The sequence below is a fragment of the Coenobita brevimanus genome, chromosome 102, assembly GCF_032717465.1.
Source record: "Coenobita brevimanus isolate Jiangsu-jjx chromosome 102, ASM3271746v2, whole genome shotgun sequence".
In the NCBI taxonomy this organism is placed as follows: Eukaryota; Metazoa; Arthropoda; class Malacostraca; order Decapoda; family Coenobitidae; genus Coenobita; species Coenobita brevimanus.
This window is the reverse complement of record NC_137055.1, coordinates 7122614-7129799: the sequence shown is the minus strand read 5'-3', so window position 1 is coordinate 7129799 and position 7186 is coordinate 7122614.

Sequence of the window (7186 nt, the reverse complement as noted above, 5' to 3'; positions counted from 1 at the left end):
ACCCTCTGTTACAACATTCATGAGCTTCTGAAATGTGGCTGGTGCATTCTTCATACCATATGGCATTACAGAACATGCAAAAGTCTTTCCTAGTGTTACAAAACACGAGATCTCCCTAGCACGTTCAGTCATAGGTACTTGCCAGTATCCCTTTAACAAATCAAACTTACTTATGTACCTAGCCTTTCCGATCTTGTCTATGCAATCTTCCACGCGAGGGAGAGGGTAAGTGTCTGTTTTGGTGATCTGATTAACACGTCTGTAGTCGATGCAAAGCCGCTGTGACCCACCTGGCTTAGGGACTAGAGTGACAGGAGAACTCCACTCGCTCTGACAGGGCTCAATCATCCTGTGGTCCAACAGGTAGCCAAGCTTCTTCTGGAAGAGAGGAACTTTCACTGGGTTCACACGGTAAGGAGGCAGTTTAATTGGCTTTGCGTCTCCAACATCGACATCATGCATCAACACAGTGGTTCTTCCTGGAGTGGCACGGAACACTTGCGGGTACTCCTGCAGTAATGCCGAAAACTCCTGCCTTTCCTCGGGAGCTAGATGAGAAAGCTTAGAGTGGAGATCATTCATGATATCAGGATTCTTCCCCAAACTATCACTCAGGCTCATGCTGCATGGGAGAACTTCACTTGCAGACTCGAGTGGAACAGCTACAGTGCAGACTGGGTTATTTTCGTCCCGCCTGTGATATAACTTTAGCATGTTGATGTGACAAAGTAGCTTGTTCTTTCAACGATCTGGTGTGGCGATGCCATAGCTGACATCACTGAGTTTCTTCTCCACGAAATAAGGACCACTAAACTTGGCTTGAAGAGCTTGCCCATGCACCGGTAGCAGAATCAAAACCTGATCTCCTGGCTGAAAGTGGCGTAACCTGGACTTCTTATCATACCAAGTCTTCATCTTCTCCTGAGCAGCTCCTAAATTCTCTCTCGCCAGCTGTAAAGCAGTGGACAGCCGTTCTTTGAACTTCATCACATACTCCAGCAGGTTGACGTCATCTTCCTCCGACAGCCAGCATTCCTTGAGTAGCTTAAGGGGTCCTCTTACTTCATGGCCAAACAGTAGTTCAAAGGGTGAGAAGCCCAGTGATTCATTTGGAGATTCTCTTGTGGGAAATACAACAAATGGAAGACCTTTATCCCAGTCTTTCTGATGTTCCAAACAGTATTTCTTGAGCATCGATTTGAGTGTTTAATGATATCTCTCCAACGCTCCTTGGGTCTGGGGATGGTAAGCTGAAGACGTGATCTGGGTGATGCCCAACTCTTTCAGAGACTGCTTGAAAACATTTGACATGAAATTACTTCCCTGGTCTGACTGTACCTCCTTGGGCAGACCAAACTTTGTGAAGAACCCTAGCATTTCCTTAACCACGTTCTTTGCTGAGATATTTCTCAGTGGAATGGCTTCAGGATAACGAGTAGCCATATCAATCAGGGTCAACACATAAGAAAATCCTGAAGAAGTCTTAGGAAGAGGGCCCACAATATCCACCAACACACGGGTGAAAGGCGCCTCAAAAGGAGGAATGGGAACTAGAGGTGCAACCTTTTCGGTCTGATTACACTTCCCCACAACTTGACAGGTGTGACAAGACTTACAATACCAGGAAACATCCCTGAAGATACCTGGCCAGTAGAAGTGTTTCAAAATGCGTGCCACAGTCTTCCTCACTCCAAGGTGTCCTGCCAAACTGGAATCATGAGCCACTCTAATGATATCCTGCCTACAAACACGAGGGATGACAACTTGATGTACAACCTCCCATTCACAGTCGGCTGATGCTGTTGGGGGTCTCCACTTCCTCATAAGTACTCCTGACTTTATATAATAACAAGTAGAAGCACCAGCTGACTCTTCCTCACTGCAAGCAGAGTTAGCTAGACCTTTCAACTCAGGGTCAACAACCTGCAACTCAACCAACTCTTGAGAAGACAAATTATCAACACTACGGGGTACTGCCTCATCTGGTGAGTGGTCCAAATTAGCAAGAAAAGTGTCAGCTAGGATAACATCATCATCATCATTATCCTCTAAGTCACCAGTAACTTTAGACTTAGCCCTAATGACAGCACATGCAGAGAACACATCAGGGATATCACAATCCTGGGTCGCAGTCACTGGTTCACTAGACAACTGAGGAGCTGGACACACTTGACTTCCACCAATATCATTTCCAAGTAAGAAAGTTACACCTGACATTGGGAATGTCTCAACCAACCCAACCATAACGGAACCATTAACAAAATCAGACTCTAAATTCGCTCTGCACAGAGGGACAGAGAAGTAATTATTCCCTACACCTTGTAAGATTACAGTTTCATCAGAGGAATTAACATTAGAGCCTAGAACACTGGTCAGCATAAGGGATTGGCAAGCACCTGTATCACGATATATTTTAACTGATTTCCTGTTATTACTGTCCAGAGAACTGACAAAACCATCAGACAGGAAATTAGCACATGAACTTTTGAGAGTGTCACCCACGTTACTGCTCAAAAGAGGAGCTTCATCATGAGAATTTAATTTACCCCTCAAAGCAGGTTCAGTTAACTCGGTTAAAGAATTCTGGGAACTCTCAAGGATGGACACTACACCAATTGACTGAATATTTAAAGGCTCCTTTTTGTTCACATCATGCTGTCTCCTGAAACATTTCTCCGTAGTATGACCAAGCTTACTACAATAAGTACATTACCTTTTCTGAAATCTAGAGGTGGAGCTGGTATTTACTTCCTGAGAAACATCATCTTTATTCTCTTTCCTGTTACCTGTACTCTGAGTAGAGGCAACGTACTTACTCTCAGTTTTCCTTTTTTCTTTAGAATATCTCTTGTGAGTCAGCTAAAACTGCAGCATCAGACAAATTATCTATTCTTTTCTCATCAAGATATAGGCTTACATCTTTATTAATACACCTTTTGAAGTCCTCCAGCAAAATCATCTGCTTAAATTTACCAAAATCAGAATCCACATTCTTAGAATTTAACCACTGCTCTAACAGATCTTCTTTGATTTTTGCATACTCAACATGGGATTGCTTATCTTGCTTATAAGCTGTCCTAAATTTTACTCTATAGGCTTCAGGAACAAGCTCATAGACCTTAAGAATCAAGCTCTTAACTACATCATAATTATCAGATTGATCCTGAGGTAAAGATGCATAAGTTACTTGAGCTTTACCGGTGAGAACAGTTTGAAGGAGTACTGGCCAATACTTTTTGGGCCAATTAAAACCCGTAGCTACCCTCTCAAATAACTGAAAATACTTTGTTAAATCAGATTCATTAAAAGGAGGGACAAGTTTAACATTTTTAGCCACATCAAAATCATCAGAGCTAGGTGATCCAGTTCCACCTTGTTTCATGCGATGCTCATGGTCTGCCTGAATCCTAGCAAGTTCAATTTGTACCTCCTGAATATGAGCCTGAGACTCAGCCTCCTTAGAACGTGCCTGAAACTCAGCCTCTTTAGCACGAGCCTCCTGCAGGGCTAGCTGCAACTTAGCTAATTCAATCTGCGTTTGCTCATTTGGAGGAGTTACATCAAACAAGCTTTTATTAATCATGCCAACAATTTGATCTTTAGAATGATGAGAGTGAACAGCAATTCCCAATTGTCAAGCAACAAGCTTAAGTTCATTCTTTGTTCTGTTTTCTACATCACACACTGTTTGTACATTTGACAAAAAATCTTTTGCTTCATCAAGCGTAGTAATAGTAGACATCATGAATAAATCACAGTCACAAAATATCAAGGAATATCCTTATGATAATATCCTGAATATCCTGATAAGAGGTCGCCAAATTTATGTTACGGAACAAGGAGAGATAATGAACACTTCTAGTGAGAATACTAAAATCACTACTGTCCCGCAACGTTCCAGGTTCAAAACAAAAGAGTTAGGTAAAATTACAAGTTAAAGTTTAATGCTCAAACTAACAACTAAACACTCAGGACTCATAAGGATAATGTAATGGCAAAAAACAGGTTAAATATATGGTTAACTGCAATAGCCTCTATTAACACGAAATTAGCAAGAGTAAATTTATCTAAGTCAGCCCTGATAAAATGAGAAAACCGGATAATGCTCAGTTAATGCAAGATATATTATTATAGATACAAAATATTATTAATAATGGCTGACATAAAAAACTCCACACGAATCACAAAAACCTTACCAGGCCTACGAATTAACACCTTATGCTATACAGTACAAGAAAAAATGTAATAACACTTATACTCAAATTACACAGCAGCTAGATGGTTGGAGACTTCCTGAGCACTCACAAAAATAATAACAACTGTACAGGGGAGGCCAGAGATGTGAACAAAATGAGGAGTAGATCTAAGTGGCCCTTAATGCAGAAACTGAGCTCATTATATAGGGGCCGGTAGAGCTTGATACAACTTGTAAGAAGGACGCGCAAATGAAGCCATAGGGGACAAAGAGTTGACACTCCTGCTCTGAACAACAGAAAGAACGACTTACTCTACTATAAGGGAGGTGAAGGGGGGAGTGAGGTAGAACACGGAAGCTTGGTCATTATGGAAGCCACGAGGCGAATTGTGATCAAACATGCAGCATACTGTACGTTAGAATTATACAAAGGATGATGAAATCATAGGCTATGTAACTATATATATATATATATATATATATATATATATATATATATATATATATATATATATATATATTGTTACATCCCAGTCCCCACACTGCCACAGGCTCCAACAGCAGTAGTACAGTAAAGGAAGGACGTTGCCCAGTGAGTTGTTCTTCCTATGGTCAGCCTTTAGGTGTGCAGTACACAAGATCAGCTGAGGCGAAAATAAACACTGTCTCCAGTTCACTGTCTTTATTATCCAAATAATTCCACTTAATGCTTTTCAACTTCACTGTTCTCACAAGCACTGGAGCTATACACACTTTACTAACTGCTATTACACTTAATGTTTGACAATACTTCACAGTTATTACGCTTAATGCTTGAACTTCACTGTTTTCTCACGTACCAATGATATACATGTAGTGCCACACATTTGACATTCATGTATGTGTTTAGTAGTGCTGTAATTTTAAGTTAGATAGGGTGTAACCTGAATATTAGTTTATAAGTTCCTACTCTAAGTAGTAATTCATATATTAATGATTAATGTAGGGTTAACTATTTTTACATGTATGTATCTCTGTATCTATGCAGTGGGTGATGTAATTGTGGATGTTGAGCTATGGGAATTCCCCATCTGGCCGAGTAATGAAAGACAGATGCGCGCAGCTTGTCCCCTTCCTTTGTGCGTCGTTGTTGGGCACCGAGTTTAAACCTTAAACAGAATAATGATGAATATACAATTCTTTCCGTAACCTAGTTGTGAAATGTTTGCTAATGAAGCTGCTAGAACCCAAATGTGTAAGATTAGCAGTCCAATAGGCCTAAATAATGTCATTTGTGAGGATTTAAAGTCCCGTTTATCTTGGCCGTCACTAGATGGCATGAGCTGCCCTCAGATTCAAATTGAGATAGTGACAGAATCAGTATCTAAATTAAGTAAGAAATAAATCCCAAATTTTCCCCAGTTCAATCAAAAGTCCTGGCGTCATGGGTACACTGCTAAATAAATTGTAAAGAGAATTGAAACCCACCATATTTCAAAAACACCACCTCATTTGATTTAGCAGTTGGCGTTGCTAGCGCCCGACGAGCTCACTCGAGCCCCAGATGTCGTATCTAATGGACGTTCGTTCAGGTGAGCCGTCCACATTTCTTCTTTCTCCCCCTCTTTTTCTTTGTTTAATCCTTACTTATTATGGACTATATGAAGTAATATTGTTCAGAGTTTAACGTAGACTCGAGCCCCAGATGTCGTATCTAATGGACGTTCGTTCAGTCCCCAGACACCGGCGACGTCAAAGTGTGCACGAGGCCTTCTCGTGGTATTGCCCGTAGACTCTTACATACACACTTACACTACCCACGAGTTATTTTACAAACCGAAAGTAGATGATATGGTATTAATGATCCTATCAAGTGAACTTCTTTTTTGTAGATAAGGAATAGAAATTTAAAAGTGTTATGATTTTGTAACGGAAAGGTGAAATTCAAATTCAGTAACCGTCCTCTTTCTTTAATATTAATGTATTAGAAAAATCAGGAGCGTGTAAAGGAACTTAGTAATTATGAGCATTAATGTGATATTTGAATTGTACTTCGAGGCTAAACAAGCCCGAATGATTGGGTATTCTTGGTAATTATATTTCTTTTTTTTTTAATTATTCCTCGAGGCTAGGCAAGCCCGAGAGATTATGTATTTCTAGTGACTATATAACATTGTCGATTATGAACTGTAAATAATACTGACTTGATGTGGGAATCGAGAAAATTACATGAGGAGAATATATTAAATGGGTGAAAGATGAACACAAATAATCATTCTTATTGGTTCGAGGCTATGCCAGCCCGAACAGACAATTCATACCCGTAAAAAGGTCCCGGTCTTGAGGCTATTGTTGAGCCCAAGAGTAACGGTCAAAAGGAAAGTAAAGAACAACAACTCCATACCTCGTGTGTATCAAATTGTTTACGTCTGGTAATAATGTTAGAGGAATGACCACCCAAAAACCTTGGTAACAAATACAATCTTCTCTCATACTAGAAAGGGTCATGTAATTAAAAAATGTTTTGTGGAAATTAACAGAATTATTAAAGTAGAGTAAAAATATATATCATTTTCTTTTCTTTATTAGTGTACCTAATCAAGGAAATTATGTCCTCAAGCCAAATTCACTCCCCTTCCAATTCAAGATTCCTTCGCTGAGGGAACGACAACCACCCGTGGTACTGACTAATTCTAAACTCGGCCAAAAAACTACAAACGCTACCACAATTCTTTCTTTTCATAAATATTTACCATCCACTATACTAAGTCGAGTACCACGTGTATTATCCATGGATGAGTTGATCAGTACCCACAACAGGTAAGAATATAAATATCACTATCATTACACTGGTGAATACCGGTGGGATAAAAAAAAAATTCTTGACATTACATACAGACTTCAATAACCCGTCACTGTTTGCCACTGTTTTCACAAGTACCAAAAATATACAATCTTCACTGACACTGACACTGCACTACACTGAACCAAAACCGACTGCACTTCACTCAC